General features: G+C 45.8%; 1 protein-coding gene across 2 annotated transcripts in view; it reads right to left on the bottom strand.

Annotated features, from left to right (window-relative positions):
- TEX2 (testis expressed 2) overlaps window positions 1-15,133 on the bottom strand; it is a 120,717-nt gene extending 105,584 nt beyond the window's left edge. The window contains exon 1 of one of the 2 annotated variants that reach the window (XM_012453889.2): window positions 15,041-15,133. The gene's annotated coding sequence lies outside the window, so the exon portion shown is untranslated. The remainder of the gene's footprint in view (window positions 1-15,040) is intronic. The other variant, XM_012453890.2, reaches the window with a different exon arrangement.
- Between the last annotated feature and the right edge of the window lie 6,890 nt (window positions 15,134-22,023).

Here is a 22,023-nt window from a genome sequence, read left to right as displayed (position 1 = left end):
ATCGAGACCATCCTGGCCAACATGGTGAAACCCTGTCTTTACTAAAAATACAAAAATTAGCTGGGCGTGGTGGCATGCGCCTGTAGTCCCAGCTACTCGGGAGGCTGAGGCAGGAGAATTGCTTGAACCCAGAAGGCGGAGGTTGCAGTGAGCCGAGATCGCAGCACTGCACCCCAACCTGGCGCCTGGCAATGGAGCGAGACTCTGTCTCAAAAAAAAAAAAAAAAAAGTTAAAATACTTGCTTTAAGATTCTTCAAAGACCTTCCCTAAAGCAAACACAGGATGGGTAAGGACCTCATTTTAAAGATTCACAGAAGGCTGCCTCTCACCAGTGTCTGGACCTGCCCAGCGATAGTCCCCAAGCACAGCCACTGTCTTCTAAGCAGCATCCTCTGTTGAATGCTGAAGGGATCACTGGATAACCAGTCCATATTAACTAAATGCAGGTGAGGCCTATTTTATAAGCCCTTTATCAAGCCTCAAAGAATTTGGCTTGCAATCATTCCAGTGGTTAGATGAGGGTTCTCACGCCAGAGTCTAGGTTTCCTGCTTATCTGGCAGGAACCCTCCTTCCCTTAGCAATAGCATCACACTTGAAAAGATGTCCCTGTGTACCCACATTGACAGACAGGGATAAGAACTAAAGGGCTGGCCAGGGATGGTGGCTCATGCCTGTAATCCCAGAACTTTGGGAGGCCAAGGTGGGTAGATTGCTTGCAGTCAGGAGCTCGAGACCAGCCTGGCCAACATGGCGAAACCTCATCTCTATCAAAAATACAAAAATTAACCAGGTGTGGTGGCACACGCCTATAATCCCAGCTACTTAGGAGATGAGGCAGGAGCATCACCTGAACCCGGGAGGCAGAGGTTGCAGTAAGCCAAGATCAGACTGCACCACTGTACTTGTGTCTGGGCAACAGAACGAGACTCTGTCTCAAAGAAAAGAAAAGAAAAGAAAAGAAAAGAAAAAAAAACCCTAAAGGGCTGACCCCAGGTACCTGCCCCCCTTACCTACTGTTTACTGCTATAAGAACAGGAAACCATACCCTCTCATTCCAACTTTAAATACCAACTTAAGCACTTGTATAAACGAACTCCTAAAACAGAAAAGCATGGTAAAAAAAAAAAAAAAAAAATACTCCTTTTCTCCTTAGCTTGAATACAGCACCCATCTCACTCAACATTAACCAATGGACAGTATAGCCTGCTCTGTGCTTACTCAGCAGCACGTAGGGTAAGAGGCTAGGACACTCCACTGGAGCACTGTGGGAAGGAGCTCACGATGAGCTGGAAGGCAGTTCTCAGAGGGGAAACTCAGGCTAATGGTTCAGTTCTCTGACAGATGCCACAAAATGGCTAAAATTCTTACAGACCACAAGAAAGCTGGGTTTTAGAAATAGTGAAATTTGCAATTTCTGGAAGGCTTCTTCAGAGCTGTGGGTGAAAAAAATATATATATATTAGTTTTCAATTTTATTTTTTGAGAGTAACACTTTGGCATTAAAAAACCATCCAGACTTCTGGAAGGACCTCTTGACCATCTACTCTAGAAAATTCTGGGTCCTGAATCTGCTTGCTACACTTGCTGCCAAAATAACTCTATCACCTAACTCAAAAACTAAACTCCAGATGTGTTTTTTTTCCTTCCCTAAGATTTTAGTACCTCCTGAAATAAAATTCACTTCAGGCTATGAGGCCCCCTCTGAACACCGCTCTCAATCACAGCCTTAAGACAAAAGCTAGGCTGACCAAATGAGTTTGGTTTCTGGCTCAGAGCATAATCAATAATCATTTCTGCTGGGAGTTTTAGCCTTAAAAAAAAATTAATGTTCCTGCTTCACTATTAACCTACCCCATCAAGATCGAATACCACTCACTGTAACCCCACAGACTTACCCTGGGAAATTAAAACAAAAGCAATTCCTTTCCCACGGGTTTTCAGCTACTCTGACTTATTTTCCATTTCGATCTTGCCCCTGAACCGAGCCAGGCAAAGAGGGTAAATCCCTGAGGGCAGCTCCTGTCAGGCTTCCTGCAGCAGTTTCTGCTCCTAAGTATAAGTAAGGTGGATGGGAAACTGGGAGGGCCACATCAGACCACCACTGTCATGGACTAATAGTCAAGCAGTCACTTCGAACACACATCTGGGCACTGAGGATACCAAGATGGCTCCTGCTCCAGGTTAGGTGGGAGCATTTCCATCGTTTTTATCAAAGGAAACAATAATAGAAGGTAGGAAATGCTCAGCTGTTAGTGAGCAACTTTAATGGTCAGGTGCCAGCCAGCTTGCCTGAACGAGAGCTCTGTTCTTACTTCCCAGCCTCAGTCACACGCTCCCTTGCCCTCTGGATGGTTTTTCCCCAATTGTCATCATTAAATCCAACACACTTTCCTCTACCTGCTCTCAGATGTAAAATTGTCAGCAAGGTAGGGTTAGAATTTACCACATGGTCCACCTGTAATAGAATTCACCTTATACAAACATCTGCATGGTTTACACACCTGCCGGAGGCCTACTTTAAAATCTGTTGATGGAAAATAACGCTGTCATCTTGGTCTGGCAGACAGCATCCTACGCAACATAACTTGCTCCCCTCTCACTTTTTTTTTTTTTTTCTTTTTTTTGAGACAGGGTCTCACTCTGTTGTCCGGGGTAGAGTGTAGTGGCATTATCTTGGCTCACTGCAAACTCTGCCTCCTGGGCTCAAGTGATCCTCCCACCTCAGCCTCCTGAGTAGCTGGGACCATAGGTGCACGTCATCATGCCCAGCTAATCTTTGTTTTTGCTTTTCATTTTGCAGAAACAGGGTTTCACCATGTTGCCCAGGCTGGTCTTGAACTCCTGAACTCAAGGGATCCACCTGCCTCAGCCTCCCAAGGTTCTGGGATTACGGGCGTGAGCCACCACATCTGGCTTTCCCCTTTCCATCATAAGAGGAAATGCCTTCCACCAGGTTTTCATGATCAGAGGACACAGAGTGAATCACTTACAGGATTTTTTTTTGGCGGGGGCCAGGTGTACCCCATAGTACTTTGCTCTAACTCCAGTCTTAATGACCACAAGATCCTATTTGCCTGCCTGTGCTGTTAAGGTTTCCAGCACATGCGAGCATGAGCTGCTCACCCTCAGGCATGAGTTTACAGATACTGGAGCCCCTCCTTTAGTGGTGCTCCCAACCAGCTTTGGTGCTAGTTTCCACTCAAGAGTTCCAAGGCACCACTTTGGTACCTAGAATGCTACTAAGTCACACAGGTCTCCTCATTATCTGATTCTGTGATTTTCCTGTAGCCTTTTTTCTAATTACTATAAATTAATACAAATTTCCAATTAATATAAAGCTTAAAGCCTTCTTAACTTGCAGTCTCCCAAAAAACACATTAGTCTAGCCTTCACAAAACGTCTCCTCTCTGGTTACCAGAGGTGCTGATCTGGGGAACCAGTCCCTTCCTTCCAAAAGAACATTATCTCGGCATCAAGTCCTTAGTTTTCCTATTCATAACTTCAAAGTTCCTGGGGAAGACCAGGTTTCTCCTTTTTCCTTACTACAAGTCAGGTGGACCTGATGAGCCCTGGCAGGCTCCCCCACTCATCTGGAAGTAGGCCTCAGGAAGAGAGAGAAGAGGGAAGCCTCCCCATCTGCAGTGTCAGGATTAAACACAGCTGCCCACCTTCTTTCCAACAGGGAATCTACCAACAGCAGGAAGCCTCCCCTGTGCAAGGTGCAACCAGAATTCCCTCTTATTACTGCCTAGAGCCCTCTTTAGGGTCCACCAGGTAGTACCAGGGTCTACTCAGAAACACTTAGGAAACAGCCCCCATAGGCAAAGCACTCTAGTTTGCTGATGGCAGTGAGGGAGGTCAGAGGGAGGAGAAAGGTACAAATATGCGCAGGGCAGAATCCCTACCCACCAAGAAGAGAGGAAGGCTACTGCACCCCTGGCTGTGGGCTGTATATGGAAGACTCCAATCTAATGGAGCCCCATATCAGTGCCTCCTGATGCTAGGTGCAGAAAACCCATCCTGATGAGAGGGTCAGCCTCAAATCCCATCCTTGCAACATGATGGGCAAACGCCTTTCAAATCTAGGACAAGGGCACGGAACATACTAAGAACCTGCTTTTGTAGGATGCTCTACACCCTCTGTACAGTTTCCATGACAGATCCCTGTGGATTCTTTCCCCTCATTTCCCTTCCCAGGTTATTCTCTAAAAACTATTTAACTTCTCCAATAAACCCAAGTTGTTTTTGTTTGTCTGTTTTTGAGGTGGGGTCTCGCTCTGTCATCCAGGCTGGAGTGCAGTGGCACAATGATAGCTCACTGCAGCCTGGATCTCCCAGGCTCAGGCAATCCTTCCAGCTCGGTACCCTGAGTAGGACTACAGGTGCACACCACCACAACTAATTTTTACATTTTTTGTAAATAATTTAAAGATGGGGGGGTCTCCTTATGTTGCCCAGGCTGGCCTTGAATCTTGGGCTTAACAATCTTAAGGATTCTCCCACCTCAGCCTCCCAAAGTGCTAGGATTACAGGCATGACCCACTGTGACCAGCCATATAATCAGTTTTAAAGAGAATTCCTCAAGTTGAGTTTTCCTTGTTTTCTAATGTGGCTTGCACTTTCATTCATTCACCTCAAAAATATTTAAGAAGCATGTCCAACGGATCAGATACAAAGCTTGGTACTGGGTATATAATGTGGAGCAAAATCATCAAGGTCCCTGCCTTCCTGGAAGAAGAGGAAAAGCAGGTATCTACTAGAGAATATGTAGTAACAAACTGTGATGAGTGCTACAAAGGACAAGAGAAAATAGTGGGGAGTGGTGAGGTGGGGTGTAGAACTGTTTCCTGAAGTGGGTTCAGCTCCTAAAAAGTCTAGCTCTCTTCCAGCTGGAAACAGAAAGGTGGCCAATGTGCCTGGAATACACTAAACCAGGAAGAAAGAGACAGAGGCCCAGGCTGGAGAAGGCTGGAGGGGCTAGATCACACAGCACCTAAACATGTTCAAAATGTAGATTTTATCCCTCAAGCAACGAAGAAGGCTTCAGAGAGTTTGAGCAAGGATGTGACATGATCATGTTAGGATTATTTGAGACAGGGTCTCTGTCACCCAGGCTGGAGTGCAGTGGTGTGATCACAGATCACTATGGCCTCAACCCCCTGGGTTCAAATGATCCTCCCATCTCAGTCTCCCAAGTAATTGGGACTACAGGCACAGGCCACCACACCCAGCTGATTTTTTTTTTTTTTTTTTTTTTTTTTGTAAACAGTGTCTCACTATGTTGCTCAGGCTGGTGTGGAATTCCTGGGCTCAAGCAGTCCTCCCACCTCAGCCTCCCCAAGCATTAAGATTACAGGTGTGAATTGTCATGCCTGGCCATGTTAGAAATTTTTAAAAGACCACTCTGACTGCTGGGTGGTGAAGAGATTAGAAAGGAGAAGTAGATGAGGGGAGATCAGTGAGGGGCTGCTGGAATCTTCCAAGCACAAAGATGGTTGTTTGGACCAGACTAGAATGGTGCCAGAGAAGCTTGAGCGTAAAGAACCATCCAAGAGATGTTTACAAGCTAAAAATCAGCAGTACTTGGTGCAGGACTAGATAATGGCAAGGGAAGGGAGATGGAGCATGCATTTGCAGTGAGGAGAAATGTCAATTATCTCTGGCAGAAAGCACAGGCTGAGTAAACTCTACAGCTCCCTGGCACTGCACTTCCCTCAGCACCTACTTTTCAGAATTTCTAGAAAAATGTCAAACCCATCTCTTATTTACTCCAAAATCTATTCCTGAAACCGTCATCCATTTTTAACACATTTATCAAGCATCTACTATGCTCTGGGGATAAAGAGGTAAGCAGCAGCTCATGCCCTCTGCATCTGTCTTCTCTGAGGCCCTGGGTGTTGCCTAGAGGCAGCCTCTAAACCATCCTGGCAGCTAACACAACTCCCAACGCTGGGGGTCATCTTACCTTCTGAAACCTTCACACAAGCCACTTAATAGACTCCTCTCTAGCTCTTAGAGGCATTCCTCATGCAACAAGCAGCTTGAGTTCTTTTCACTGAGAGATTCACTCCTCATTTCTTAATATTCTGAGCCCCAGGAGACATCACAGCATCAAATCAAAACTCCTCAGGTCTTTCAGCCTTGCTCTTAAAGGAAGATCATGAACACCTCCCCCCCAGGCAGTTCTTCCTTCTACTACATAATCAAACTCCTTTTCTCTAATATGTACTGAGTTTGGAACCTACATGTGACTTATGCCCTTTGATTTGCTGCCCAAATTAGTTTGTGCTGGCTTCTATCCTATCACCATGAACTGGTGGTTCAATCAACCCTGGAGCTATACTGTCCAATATAGCCACATGGAACTATTTAAATTAAAATTAAAGCTTTGGTTTCAGCTTAATTAAAATTAAAGCTTCCAATTTTCTGCTGCACTAACCACCTTTCAAATGTTTAATGGTCTGTTGTACCGTGATACACAGAGGCACTGCTACAGGGTTTTTGCATGTTTGATTTAAATTTCCCCTTTAAAAACTAAAAACAAAATTCAATGTATAGAAACTTTCAAACATATTAACTTGTGATCTGTTTCATGCTACCAGTGAATGCTATAAATTGAACTTAAAGTAACATATGCCACTAAAATACTGTTTCTTAATCAGTTTCACAGTTTGGGCTTTGTGTAAAATTCATTTGCTAAGAATGTTTGGAAATAACCTGTGACTTCATCGTGGGCTCATAATTTTATGAGCCATTGTGATTTTTAGAGATAGGGTCTCACTCTGTCACCAAGACTGTAGTGCGGTGGTGCCACCATGGCTCAAAGCAGCCTTGAATTCCTGGGCTCAAGTGATTCTCCTCCCACCTCAGCCTGTCAAGTAGCTAGGACTACAGGTGTGTGCCACTGTGTCTGGCTTTTCTTTTTTTTTTTTTTTTTTGGGAGAGGTAGGGTCTCACTATATTGCCTAGGCTGGTCTCAAACTCCTGGCCCTAAGTGATCCTCCACTTTGGTCTCTCAAAGTGCTGGCATTACAGGCATAAGCCACTGCACCTGGCCCTTTTTTTTAAAATTTAATGTACCTTGCACATTGCCCAGTACAGTTGCTATTTAGTAAATACATATTTAGTTAGTTACAATATATTTAGTTGCTATTGGTCATCTTGAAAGCATTCTTAATTTTGTATGCCAACTTCTCATAAACAAGTCTATAAGAGGTTTCCACGAAATGTTCATTTCAGATTCTGAATTTCAACTACCTAACACCAGCCCTATAATTATGCAGTGTGCAGACATTTTTTTTCTAGGATATCTACCAAATGATTTTATAATCCAAAGACACATTTATACTGTGACAGAAAATCCACCAAAAATGCTTCAGTGTGGAACTATCTTGGAACGAGATTAGCAAAAGTTGATAATTATCAAATTGAGTAATAGATGCCTGAGATCCATTACAGTATTCTTTACTTTTGTGTATTTTTTGTTTAATGTTCCAGAGTAAAAGATTTTTTAAAAAACTTAGTCAATTATATACAAATTGATCAGGTGTCACACATACCTTATGAGATAATTCTAACTTTAATATGGCTGAGTTCATAGCACTTTACTGACTACCCCAAGCCAGTGACCCGTTTTATAAAGTTCTCTCCTTGTATAATCCCGAGGCATGGCTGTTCCTTTGAATGGGGAAACATCATCAAATCTCATCAGAGATGGGGTTCAGAAAGGTTTTGCACACAGCAGCTCTGAGTGGTCATGTTTGGCCACCTGGCTATAAGGACAGTAGCCTCTGTCTCCTCTTATCAGGAAAAAAGGCTAAAAATCTCCTGCCTGCATCCAAAAACTAAAGCAGATAACTGCAGGCAGGAGCAGAGGAATAGCTGCTTCCCGTCCATCTTGCTCCACATTGAGTACTGCACCCACTGCAGAGATGCCTACAGGTAGGGCCAAGACTCCCAGGTACCAGCTGAATGCTTAGCACACCACACAAAGCTACCTTAGAATGCCTCCATGATATACCTACTTAGCTGTCTTAGTTTTACCTTCTGCCCTATGGTTACGTTACACATGGAATCATGGGAAATGCTGACTAAGAGAAGCTCATCCACTCCAGGTCAAGTTCCCCACAGCCCTGAGAGTCAGCAAACCCTACCCACAGTCCTTTCTGTACATGCATGGCTCTCAAGGCTCATTCAACCCTCATAGCTTCTTGGAGGTGGGAAAGTAAGGCACAAGAGGTTAAGAAACTTCCTGAGGCCCCTTGAGCAGTGTTTGGTTCATGTCCTCTCCAGCCTGGCACCTTCTGGGCCTGCCCTTCCCATCGTCCCCTCTCTGCCCCTCTTCACAGCAGCCAGACATCCACGTTGCTCTCTCTCTTGAAATGCTCTGCCCCACACCCCCAGGTGCTGGTTTCTTCCTTTTCTTTCTTGGTGCCCTGTTCTTTTCCTTCAGAGGAAGGAAATTTTACACATATTACAATCCAATATATATGATGCATATGTCTACTGACTTGTTTGTTGTCTAGACTAGACAATGTGATTTGTGCAGAAAGGAACCAAATCTGTTTTGCTCCCCATCAGATTTCCAATGCCAAGCACAATGCTTGGCCCTGGTAGATGCTCAAATACTTGCTGAATGACAATCATTGTCCAGTCAAGCCTTTCAGTAAAAAGATTTTTAAATTCTCTATCTTGAGCCTAAAATAATAAATATAACCATCTATAAGAATGCTGCCTAAAAGACAGCATTAGGTCTAAGAAGGGACTGAAAATTGAATAAGAACAAGCCAGCTTATGTCAGCTTTGAACAGCAAGAGAAATGAAACTTATAAAATGCATATTGTGATTCTGAAAAGTTATTTGCAGGAGCAATCCCAGGGGTGGGTTTTAATCTCAAATCCTAAATAAGCTTATGACTGAAGCCAGCTCCTCTGGCCCAGTGCCGCTTTCAACTGTTAGAATAAGCTGGGGAGACACTTAATGTGTTTGTCACAATAATCTTCTTAGGGAAAAGCCCTGAGAACCAATATTCCAGGCAAATCCAGCAGACAAAGGTTACCTGGTTGTTTCAAAGCCCACCCACGTTTCCCATTCTGCAAGTTTCCACACAGAAAGGTTAGCTTCTTCTCTCAATAGTCCCATTTATGCTCATAGTGACCTGGCATATGGCTTTTGTTCACCAAAGAAAAGCCTTTCAAGGACTTAAGTCTTCTGCAACTCCCATAAGAGTTAATTCTTTAAGTTTAACAAAGTTCTCCCAATACAAGTAGTCCCCACTTATCTACAGTGCCAGTTACCCATGGCCAACCGAGTTCTGAAAAGATCGAATGGAAAATTGCAGAAATAAACAATTCATAAGTTTTAAACTGCATGCCATTCTGGTAGTGTGATGAAATTTCTCACTGTCCAATCCCATCCTGCCCAGGATGTGAATCTTCCCTTTGTCCAGCAGATCCACACTGTAGGTGCTCCCTACTCCTTAGTCACTTTTAGCCATCTCAGTTATCAGATCAACTGTCACATTATTACAGTTCTTGTGTTCAAGTAACCCTTATTTTACTTAACAATAGCCCCAAAGCACAAGATTAATGATGCTGGCAACTGGATATACCAAAGTGAAGCTGTAAAGTGCTTACTTTAAGTGAAAAAGTGAAAGTTCTCAACTTAGGAAAAAAATCTTGTGCTGAGGTTGCTAAGATCTATGTTAAGAATGAATCTTCTATCTCCCAAACTGTGGTTGTTATAACTGTTCTATTTTTTTTGTTTTTTTTTTTGAGATGTAGTTTTGCCCTGTCACCCAGCCTAGAGTGCAGTGGTGCAATCTTAGCTCACTGCAACCTCTACCTCCCAGGTTCAAGCAATTCTCCTGCCTCAGCCTCCTGAGTAGCTGGGACTACAGGCACACGCCACCATGCCCCACTAATTTTTTCTATTTTAGTAGAGACGGGGTTTCACCGTGTTGCCCAGGCTGGTCTTGAACTCCTGAGCTCATGCAATCCTCCTGCCTCAGCCTCCCAAAGTGCTGGGATTACAGACGTAAGCCACCGCGCGTGGTCCAACCGTTCTATTTTATTATTAGTTATTATTGTTAATCTCTTACTGTGTCTAATTTATAAATTAAACTTTATTATAGGTATATAAGCATAGGAAAAAAACACGGCTTATGTAGGGTTCAGTACTATGGTGGATGCCATGGTTTCAGGCATCCACTGGGGAGCAGTATAAGCCGGTGTTCTAGGCCCAGCTATCAGTCCTTGACCTTGCTGTGTAATCTTGGACAAGCTATTTAACCTTTCTGAACCTCAGTTTTCTCATCTTAAAATAAGATTCATAATAGTATCTACTACTCACAGGGAAGTGTAAGGTTTAAAAGGAGGAACAGTGCCTGGCACACAACTCCCCATAAATGATACTCATATTGTTATCACCTGCTTACTGTTTTCTGTTTTTTTCAAAGCACTATCACAAACACCTGAGACTTCAAGTCCTTAATAAAATCATTTTCTTTCAATCATTTAATTTCTCAGATCCTTAGATTCATAAACTCATATAATATCCATGAGACTGCTAGCAGTGGGGGACGGCACTAAGAAATCAACTTTTCGTTTTGGAAGAGAGGCTTTTTTTTTTTTTTTTGAGATGGAGTCTCACTCTCTCACCCAGGCTGGAGTGCAGTGGCACGATCTCGGCTCACTGCAACTTCTGCCTCCCAGATTCAAGTGATTCTCATGCCTCAGCCCCCCAAGTAGCTGGGACTATAGGCATGTGCCACCATGCCAGGCTAAGTTTTGTATTTTTAGTAGAGACAGGGTTTCACCATGTTGGCCAGGATGGTCATGAATCCCTGACCTCAGGTGATCCATCCGCCTTGGCCTCCCAAAGTGCTAGGATTACAGGTGTGAGCCACCGCGCCCAGCCCAGGAAGAGAGACTTCTCAAGTCCAAAGTAGTGAAGTGATGTACAGCTGGTATCCTGCCTCACTGCCCAGAGCAATTTTGAGTAATCCACACAGTCACTGGGAAATATGAGTTTCTGATGGTCAAGTGGGGATGACAGGTGAAACCGTCAAGACTGTAGCCTCCTGACTCCAAGTCCAGTGTTCTCTCCACCCCAACAATGCCAGTTAAGAGCTTCTGGCCTCCTAGCATCCCTCTCATTAATGGTGCTTCTCGGACACTTCACACAGTGTAATTAAGCATTATAAGGCGTTTGGAAAGGAGCAACAAAGAATCTTGTATAACCTATGAGTTGCTTTAAGACTCGCATGTGAGAATATTCACAACAGCATGGGCTTCCAGTCTTCTTATAACAATATTTACTTTAAACTTGGGATTTAAAGTTGACAAAGACCTTAATGAATAGGAAAACAAAGGGAGCTGTCTGTCCATGGCTCGTTAGCTCCTCAAGTCAATGCTTCTCACAGGGACAGGAGTCGGCCAAAGGACAGAGCTCTAGGCAAATTGGAAAATGTTCCTCCAGCCACAAATCATGAATTATTGTCTGGGCTTTGAGTGGCAAATCTTATGAGATGCTTCCCAGTTTTTCCCAGTTAACCATTCATCCTGTCAGTGGACAGCATGACCTGGTATTGGGTGTCCACTATAACCACGGACATGAGTGATCTCATTTAATTCTTACAACTACCTATAAATAATATACCACAGTTCACCTAAGACCACTGACTGTAAGACACACTGTTATTTTATGTGCCAAAACAGGAAGCCACTGCCGACTACATCTCTAAGACCCCATAGATTACAAGATGCTTTTTTCTCCTAGAAATGTTAAGATTATACAAATTGCACTGTCTTAGCATTGCTGAAATGGGAATATTTTGCCACTTTACAGACAAAGAAACTGAGGTACGCAGAAAGTAATTTATCCTTAAGGTCACAGAGCTGGTAGATAGAGCATAAGGATACAGACCCAGTCAGCCCAGTCACCTTTCCATGGCAGTAAAAGATTTCCCAACAGCCTCGTGGATTACTCAAAACTGCAGTGGGCAGAGAGGCACCTAACTCTGGTTCCAGCAGGAGCACAGGAGCTCAGTAGTGCAGCAATTCTCTGAACATCTCTGAACCTGACCTTTCACATGTCCACTCAAGAGGGCACTGCAAGAAACGATCTCTTAATAAACTGCCATTTCTCTCCAGGGAAAAGCAACGTGATACAACAGAAAAAGCATGTTTTGTTTGTTTGCTTGGACACAGGATCGTAGTCTTGTCATCCAGGCTGGTCTCAAACTCCTGGCCTCAAGTAATTGTCCTGCCTTGGCCTCCCAAAGTACTGGGATTACAAGGCATGAGCCACTGTGCCTGACCCAAAAAAACACGTTTTTGAATCAATATCCTACACTGATATTCCTGCTCCACCATTTGACCAACTTGTCACCTCGGGCAAGTTGCTGATTTGCTCTAAGTCTCAGTTTCCTCTTCTGTAAAATGTGGCTATCACACCTCCCTTAAAGGGGCTCTAGGACTGGAGAGGATATATACATAAGGGGCAGAAAATAGTACCTGACAGAGTTGGAACTCAACAATGCTCTTTTCCATACTAGTCTTCTGCTGGGACAGAATCAAAGTGTAAGCATTCCCTGTGACCTCAACAATTCCCAAGGAGAACTTCAGGAGATAAGATCAGACAGAAGAAAGTAGACCACGAGGGATATTCAGGCAAAGAAAATGAACTAGAAACACCTAGAGGACAAGAGACACTGTGTGTTTAATGAAGTTCCTAACTCTGAATAAATGAATTGATAAATGGAAAAAATAAAGAACAAGCACTTTCCATCAAAAGATACCAGTCAATAGACAGGAGGATGAATATAATTTTATATGGAACCTGACACAGAAAACTGGTCTTTGAAGACTCAATTTGATACTGAAAGTAATCGACAGTGAGGAGAATTTCCCCATTGCTCTGTTTTGTTCTCATATTAAGTAATAAACTGTGAGGTTCTCCCCTCTCTTTCCTCAAGGGATTCAGAAAACCTTCCAGAAAACAGGAGCTTGTGACTTGAAGGAAAGGCAACTAATATGGCATATAGAAACAAACTCTTCATCCTTTAAAAATAACAACAACAACAACAACAACAACAAAACCCTTCATTATATCTATAATGTCTAGCAGTTTCTGGCATACAGCAAAATTATTTTAATAATTTTTTTTTACTCCAGGTAACTGCTTTCTGTCCAAAACATGCTACATATTTATTCTATCTAAAAGCCTCATCTTTCCTGCTTCTTCTCCAGAAGCATTCTAATAACATAAGCTCTAATAATGAGTATTATGCTTGGTGTATGCCATGTCTCTAATCTTCTCACACGATGACATAATTTGCTCTTCAAACCTCCAACACTCAGCCCAAACCAAACTCCTGAATTTTTTCTTCCTCCTCATCTGTCCCAGCCCCTGGGTTGCCTGTCAGTAGACTCAATTACCAGCATCTTCTGATCTAAATCAATTTGTTAATCTCCTTCCTCTCAGGCACAGTGCCTTTTACTGGAGATAAACGTGCAGACAAGTTCAGTTCACCAGAGCCCTCCACATCCTCTCCCTCCACTCCTCCACACTCCCAAAGGGGCCCAGAGAAAAAGAAAGAAATGATATGGCAGAATCCCACTCTATCCATATTACCTCAGGAGGCCTGTTTTCCATAACTTTAGATCAACTACCATTTTAGGGGAGAATCTGAAAGAATACCGTTTATGGGCTAGGTAAGAGCTAACAGAAATGGCAGTTTCATTCTTCCAATATGAGACAAGCGTCTCTGTGTGACCCAGCTCTAAAACTCACAAACCTCGACGACTCAAACTCCAGAGTTCAAAGATAACTTGCCCTCCAATTTTGTTTTCCATATAAAAGTCACTCGTTGTTTCCCTTCCAGCTTACATCTGGCTCCTGAAATGACTCCTCTAAATCCTTTGAGAATCATCAAAACATGTAAAAGACTCATTTCTTTCAACACGTGTGCACAGCGGTGATGGTGTGAAGACACCGGCACTTCAAAGGTGAATATGGCACAGGCCCTGCCCTCAAGGAGCTCACAATTTTCCCTCAACTCTAAAAAAGGATGTCCTCCCTGGGCAGTGTCTGTAAAATACAGTGACAAAGTACTTCACGGCTCTGGAGAAAGAGCGAGGGTGGAAACAGACTTTGCCCTTACATTTGATGCCCCGTAACCATAACAACCGATGGTTTAAGTAACTATCAACCCACTGAGGGGCTAAGTTTTCCAAAAATCGTTTTCAAAAGGGGAACACTCTCCTGCACCAACTCGCGTAACAGCCGTGCGCTCCGGGCAGCATGTGGTGCAATGGGGCCGGCCGTTCCCCCGCCTTCCCAGGTCCCACCGTATGGTTTCCGTGCTCAGCAGCCAACAGCTACGGCGTCCACGGCCACACCGCCTCCCCGCAGGGCACCTGGCGCTAGGCCTCAGCCCAATGTCACTTGTTAACCTTCCGATCCCCGGGATTTCGACACGCCGCCGCCTCCCTGCTAAAGCACACAAACCACCCCACCGCCACCCGCGTTCTCCAGGAGTTGGAGAAAAACAACTGGGGCGCAGACCACCTCTGAGAGATTCGCGTAAAAGTAACTGCGGTTCTCGACTTCCAAGCATTTCGCGTCGCGGACGGGGGGGCGGCAAAAACCCGGGACCCCATTCATAAATTTGTAAGCCATTTTCCTCTACTTTGCTCGTGACGGTGCCTCCCTGCCAGGGGCTGAGCTCAGAGCCCCGCGCCGGGGACTGCAGGCTGAGGAGACCCGACCGGCAGCTCCTCTCGCCGGAGTCCAGCCCGAACCATCCGGCGGGGCCCCAAAGGAAGGGTTCGCCCGGGAGCGTCGCGGGTGGGCGTCCCTGTCAATACTCCCGCCGTGACAGAGGGGTGGAGGGGCCGACCCCCGAGCCCCGCCGCGCCAACGGCCGCCAGACCTGGCCAGTACTCTGAAGCCCGCGGGGTCGGTCCGCACCCAGCCCGGGCCTTGCCCGCGCGGCGCTCCCTCCACCGCCCCGGCCTGGCCCCGGGACTACTCACCCCAGATCCGCTGGCTGCCTCATCGTACTGCGCCGGCGCCCGTGCTCCCGGCAGCAGCGGCTCCCGCTTCGGCTGGGGCTCCAGCCGCGGTCCCGCCGCCCAGCCGGCCGCCCGCCCGCCCCCGGGCACTGGCTGCCCCGCCCCGCCGGCGGACCCACCCTCGCCCGCGGCCGCCGCCACCAACCAGAGGATGCGGGGGCGGAGCAAACGGCACGCCAGACCCAACCAATCTAGTTCTACCGCGCGCCGAGGTGAGGCTGCGGAAATGGGCGAGTGATTTATCAGGTCTGTTAAAGGGGCCACCGCCCTTGGAGCTAGGGAGAGGAGTGGTGGGGAGGGTTACCTGGAAGAGCCCCAGGTGAGAGGGATAAGAGCTTAACTCGCCCAACGGGGCTGCATGCAGTCTCCAGGTCTTTGCACTTCTTAATTTCCTCTTCCTGCAGTCTAGCACCAAGTGCCCTTGAGATAAAGGCTGGGGAGTGAGGTGGGTGACTGAGGCTTCTAGAAGCAGGGATGTCCCGCTGGAAAAATTCACTCGATTTGGGTTTTAGAGGGCCATCAGACACATCTATCCCCGTCCAACTGCAGACATTGATTTAAAAAGGCAAATTCCCAGTTTCCTCCAGTATGTACTTCCCCCACCTAACTCCCACATCCTATCCTGAACTGTTACGAACTTACCTACTTCTCTTATCTAGAACTATTAGAACTTATCTAGTATTAACTACTCATTTTAGAGAGGCAATATCTGAGGCCCAGAGAGGTAAAGTTAGAATAAGCTTCCTGGGATAGAAGTGCCCATTTTGCATTTATCATCTGTGAACTGGGTTGGCTGGCAGAAGCACTGACACATAGGGAGAGTTCCCTCCGCGTGTCCACAGCGTCTGTCGGTGTGTCTCCTGCATTAGTGGGTCCCAAACTTCAACGTCAGATCATCCTGGAGGGTTTTAACCAGAAGATCTCTAAGTCCCACCCCAGAGCCTCTAATTCACTAAGCCTGGGATGGCCTTCAACACCCTTCCCTCCAGATGATTCTAATGCAGGTGGTACAAGGACCACACTCAGGTGCATATTTTGAGTCTATCATAGGCATGAAATTCAAATTCAACTGGCAAAATGAAAGCCAAACTCCTTTCATCCTCAAAATCAGTAATATGGTTGGGAGACTTGCTAGTAAGGGTGCAGGTCACCTACTAAGATACTCAGAACAGAATGAGTCATGCCAAGAACTGGAGGCACTGGATCCAGATGAAGCAACAGCTGAAAGTTTGAAATCCTCAAGCAGGAAGATTTGATGCCTCAAGCAGGGGGAAGCCAGTCTAGTTCTCTGACCCGTGAGACAGTGCATAAATATCTTAATGGCAGACACACTCCTGCTCACCACCAGGCCAGTCATAATCCCAGAAGAAGGCCCTGCTACTCCCACATTCCAGTGTCATCAAGCCCTGCCCACTCTCCTGGCAAATTCCTCTCCCCTTCCTAGTATCCCAGACACCTGTCTGACCCAGAAGTCACTGCCCTCAGGCTTGGAGGTCAGCCCTCTCCCACCTAGATCTTGCAGGTCTAGACATCTGTCTGACCCAGAAGTCATTGTCCTCAGACTTGGAGGTCAGTTCCCTCCCACCTAGATCTTGAAGGTCAGCTGCCTCCCACACAGATCTCAGGGTCTTGGAATGGCCTCCACACAATAACCTGGTTTTTGCTGTGATTTCTGATGGGTGTTGTGTTGCCAGGGACAACCCTGCACACAGATTGGTCAGCCTCATCAGACTGCAGTCTCTGGGCTGCAGGCATTACTGCCTGGGGTCACCACTTGCTTCTATTACCCTTCCCAAAGGAAAAGGAATTCATGTCCCAACAGGTAAGGTTTCCAGTTGTGGTTATCTGGAAATGTGCAACAAAGGCAGTTATCAATGGAGACACAGCCCGAAGCTCTCCTTGGCCACATCTTCAACCCCCTACCTCAGGGAGACAGAGAGAGAGGGAAAGGGTGGGGGCCCTGGAGACCCTCTTGCAAAGGTCCTTGGAAGCTGGCAATGTGCATCTCAGAGTGGCCACCAACCTCCTTGCCCTACCAGGCTCCATATAAATGTTAAATTAATCAATACATTACCAGCCAGATCTCAAACTAGAAGCCAGTAAGGTCCAGCATGAACACTTAGAAGGATCCCTTATTTTTTGAAATGCGAGGAATTCGGATGCATCGAAAAATAAACATCATAACACAATAATGTTTCCTACCTATGGAGAGGTTACTATGTGCCAGATACTATACCAAGTCCCTTGCACATGGTAATTCACTGCAACCTTACAGTAACTTTTTAGGGTAGATATGATCATTATTTTCTAGATTTTATGGCTGCAGAAACTGAAGTTCACAGATTAGTGATGTGTCCAAGATAGCAGGGCTAACTGAAAGAAGAGCCAGAATTCATGACCCTAACCGCCAGGCTTCTCACCAAGAGGCCCTATCTTGCTACCTGAAACAGGATGAATAACTTCAAAAGGCAAAGGAAACAAATATCACTCATCTTCATCAAAAGGAAGCTCTGACTTGGAGTGTAAGTTCCATTGCTCCAACTTACCATCTGCTTGACCTTGAGCAAGTTAAATAATTAAATATCTTTAAGTTTTAGATCACTCATCTATAAAATGGGAACGATAACACATTCTGCCCCCTTGGAGTAATGGCCAGGCATGGTGGCTCATGCCTGTAATCCCAACACTTTGGGAGGCTGAGGTGGGTGGATCACCTGAGGTTGGGAATTCAAGACCAGCCTGACCAACATGGAGAAACCCCATCTCTACTAAAAATACAAAAATTAGTTGGGCATGGTGACGCATGCCTGTAATCCCAGCTACTCGGAAGGCTGAGGCAGGAGAATCGCTTGAACCCAGGAGGCAGAGGTTGCAGTGAGCCGAAATCACGCCACTGCATTCCAGCTGGGTAACAGAGCGAGACTCCGTCTCAAAAAAAAAAAAAAATGCTCTAAGTATTTTTTGTTTTGAAACAGGATCTTGCTCTGTCACCCAGGCTGGAGTGCAGTGGTGCACTCATGGCTCATTGCAGCCTTGACCTCCTAGGTTCCAGTAATCCTCCCACCTCAGCCTCCTGAGTAGCTGGGACTACAGGCACGTGCCACCATGCATGGCTAATTTTTTTCTACTTTTTGTAGAGATGAGGTCTTGCTGTACTGTCCCAGGCTGGTCATGAACCCCTGGGCTCAAACGATCCTCCTGCCTCAGTATCCCAGAGTGCTGGGATTAGGCATGAGCCACTACGCCCAGCCTAAGATTTTTAATTCTGTTTTTGACATTGCACTCTTAGAGACAGAAATAGTTAAGAAGTACAGAAAACCAAAAAGTTGATCCACTTGTATATCTAACAAAGATTAGGGATTATGCCACAAGCCACACCATTAATGAGCAATCACTGTGCATTTCAGTACCAGGTGGTGTGCTGAGTACTGGGGATAGAGATGAAAGCACTTGTAAATGCTAGATCTAGTAGAGAAACTGACACATTGGTGGAGGTTGCAGTGAGCTGAGATCGCACCACTGCACTCCAGCCTGGGCAACAGAACGAGACTCCATCTCAAAAAGAAAAAAAAAAAGAAGAAGAATGAAGAGACTGTTCAGTGGAGGACTGATGGGATAGGGTCCAAGAAGGCCCAAGGGGACAAGGGAGTGGCCCTTGGTCAGGGTAGGAAGCAAAGTCATCTCTTGAGATTGAGTGGGGAGGTGACGACAAAGGGCTTTGAGGGAAACTGTGAGTTCCTGGAAAAGCCACTGAGAGGAATGAAAGTGGGAGCTGCCCAATGGAGAGGGAAGATTCTGAGAGACCCATGTGTTTGTGGTGGCACCAGGTCTGCGGAGTTGGATGGATGGCTCTCTGGGGCTTGGTCACAGAAGCCAGGTGTGGAAAATCCAGAGTTAGGGATGGACAGACAGGAGAAATACTTAATAGCTGGGAGCACTGACAACAGGGTGGTTAAAGTGATAGGTCATGGGTTCCATGCTGGATAGGAAATCCAAGGAAGAGGGAATATATGGGAGGAAATACATGATGACAGGAAAGATGAGAGGAAGCCGACTTTGTTCGTTGGTGAAACATTCCGAGTAATGACAAGGGCAGGTGCGGCCACAGAACTGGAGTTTCTAAAGATGCTCAACTCCTGGGTTTTCTCTTCCCCTGGTTCCTTTATGGGAAATAATCCATCTGAGGACTGGGAAAGCCTCCAGCACTTTCTTTTCACTCTGCACCGGGATTGGGACTACTCTCCAAGATCGGGAGCAAGGGGAGAGACTCATTTGTGGCTGGTTTTCCTTCTAAAATGAAAACCTGTTTATAGTCAGGACTCCCACCACCTCTGAGACACAAGCATTTGTGGGAAGGGCTCCTTGAGAGACGTCATCAGGGGCCTTAGCGATGCCTCAAGTGGTGGATGATGCACTCACGAGAATAATCCCTGCCATAATGGGGCAGCGGACAGTGGTGATGCCTATTATTTACTTTGCTAGTTAGCATGTGAGGCCAGAGGTTATTAAAAATAAATGGCTCAAAACTCTGTCATTTCAAGGCCCAGTGGGGAATGGTGGCTTCTAACTGATGTTGAGCAGTGCCACAGTGGAATTTCTAAGGAGAAAGACTGACATTTTCCTCTTTCTGTCCTGATTCTGTGTCTTGCCTCTCAGGGCCTTCCCAACACTCTGCACAGAAAAGGAATATGCCTTTCAGCAGACACTCCTGTGCTCTCTCCATGGCCTTGACTTTGCCTGCCATCTTTGTTGCCTTCCAACCGCAAGGTTCCCTGCTCATGACTACCTTCCTCCTACCTCCACTCCAGCACGGGAAATCCAATCTCGAGCTTGCCTGGAATCACCCTGGAACACGATTCTAACTGTGGGGACAGAAGGTCAGCAGCACAGCCATTGAATGACAGTCCCAGCCCTACAGCTGGGGCACCTCTCAGACCCACCAGAACACATCATCTCTTAAATAGCAGAAGTAGGAGGGCTCAACTGACCATTTAACCACATATACATCCACCCAAACACAGAAGAATGTCGGGGTTTTTTTTTTTTTTTTTTTGGTTCGTGACCTTATACGCCCTGATACAGAGCAGCTTAGAAATAAATGAGAGAGGTCAGCTCCCTCCCAGGTTGTTCAACAGAATTGTGAGTGGAAATGGTGGAATTGCTAGTTTTCATCATTTCCATATGGTTACTTAGCACCCATTTTCCGACTTAGAAGACAAAGATATTTGGGTGAGAGTTTAAGAAAGGAAAATGTTTGAATATGTTTTGGTGAGAGTTGCCCAGAAAGCAGAGCTTGAGACAAAAGCTTGTGTGTGATTGGTCGGGGTGAGCCCAGGGAGCATGATTAAGGCTCTGGGGACCCATGTAGGGAGGGAGGCAGAAGCAACTGAGCGTGTGTCACTAGGGTGGCTACATTCCTGGCTGCTTGATTTGCAGGGACTTTCTGAGGACTGTGAGAAGCATCTCAGGACCTGCTGCTGGGGTAAAAGGGAGGGCACTTACCCACTGACCCCTTCCCCATAGGTGAAAGGCTCTACATGCGTGCCTGAGCCTGGCTTCTAGAATGCACTGGCTTGGCACTAAATGGGTTCCAGTTCTTTCTTTCTTTCTTTCTTTCTTTCTTTCTTTCTTTCTTTCTTTCTCTCTCTCTCTCTCTCTCTCTCTCTTTCTTTCTTTCTTTCTTTCTTTCGACAGAGTCTCGCTGTATCACCAGGCTGGAGTGCAGTGACGCGATCCTAGCTCACTGCAGCTTCTGTTTTCTTATTTCAAGCAATTCTCCTTCCTCAGCCTCCCGAGTAGCTGGGACTACAGACACACACCACTACACCCGACTAAATTTTTGTACTTTTAGTAGAGACGGGGTTTTACCATGTTGTCCAGGATGGTCTCGATCTCTTGACCTTATGATCCACCCGCCTCGGCCTCCCAAAGTGCTGGGATTACAGGAGTGAGCCACCGCACCCGGCTGAGTTCCAGCACTTTCTAAGCTGCAGTGTCAACAGAGATGCCCTGGGCTAGGGATGAGAGGTGGCAGCTGCAGGCCTGAGGCAAGATACTGTCAGTTTACACCTACCAGAGCTGCTGGGAACATTCACAGGTCTGAACACCACAGCAGTGGCTGGAAGGATCTCAGAGGGTGTTTAAAAGGTGTGTGGTACAGACTAATTTCAAAAAGAGGGATACATTTGGAGCCAAAAAAAGAATACCATCTTAAGTTAGGATGGAGGGATATAAGATATCAAATGTCTTTTAATGGTATAGTGTTCTTTTAGAAAGGCAGCCTTAGGCCAGTGGCTTTGAGGTCATTACAACCTGTGCTCAGATTTCAATATGAGTTCAGGGTCCTCCTCTATTGTTTCTGAGTTGTGTGAACTTGGAGAAGTTATTGAACTTCCCTGAGCCCCTCATCTAGAAATTGCGGATGTCCACATCCCACGTTCTTGTAAAGAGTGAGTATGTAAATTGCTTAGTATAGCTTCTTTACATAATTGTTGCCCAATTAATGGAAGCTGATGTTTTTTACTATAGATAAAATGACTGACCATGGAGTGTAAGGCATGGGGGAAGACAATGGGGTGACGCGCTGAAGCCCTGAAAATAAAAAGTAGAAGAAAGAAGGTATCATATGGTTGCAGGAAACCAAAAAGTCTTCTAAATGTTTCAAACAACCAAGCAGCTTCTAGCTACAAGGAGTACGTATCCTGGCATTTCCAAGCATCCATTTGCAATACTCTCCCTGGCTGTCCCAGTACATAAACCCATATTTGAGAGGCACTCACCTTGACCTTGAACCAGAAAACAGCATTATAGGTCTATCCCACCCAGGAGGGAAAACGTCAGCCTCTAGTCCTTCTTTGCTCCACCCACTCCTGGAGCGTCAGAAACAGAACCCTTCTTTTCTGAGATTCTTCCTCAATTACCTTGCCTGAAAGGGCAGTTTTGTT

This window comes from Aotus nancymaae, unplaced genomic scaffold, assembly GCF_030222135.1.
Source record: "Aotus nancymaae isolate 86718 unplaced genomic scaffold, 86718_ANA_hifiasm-v0.15.2.pri h1tg000089l, whole genome shotgun sequence".
Lineage (NCBI taxonomy): Eukaryota > Metazoa > Chordata > Mammalia > Primates > Aotidae > Aotus > Aotus nancymaae.
Note: the sequence above shows the minus strand (reverse complement) of the source record. Positions and strands in the feature narration are given on the sequence as shown.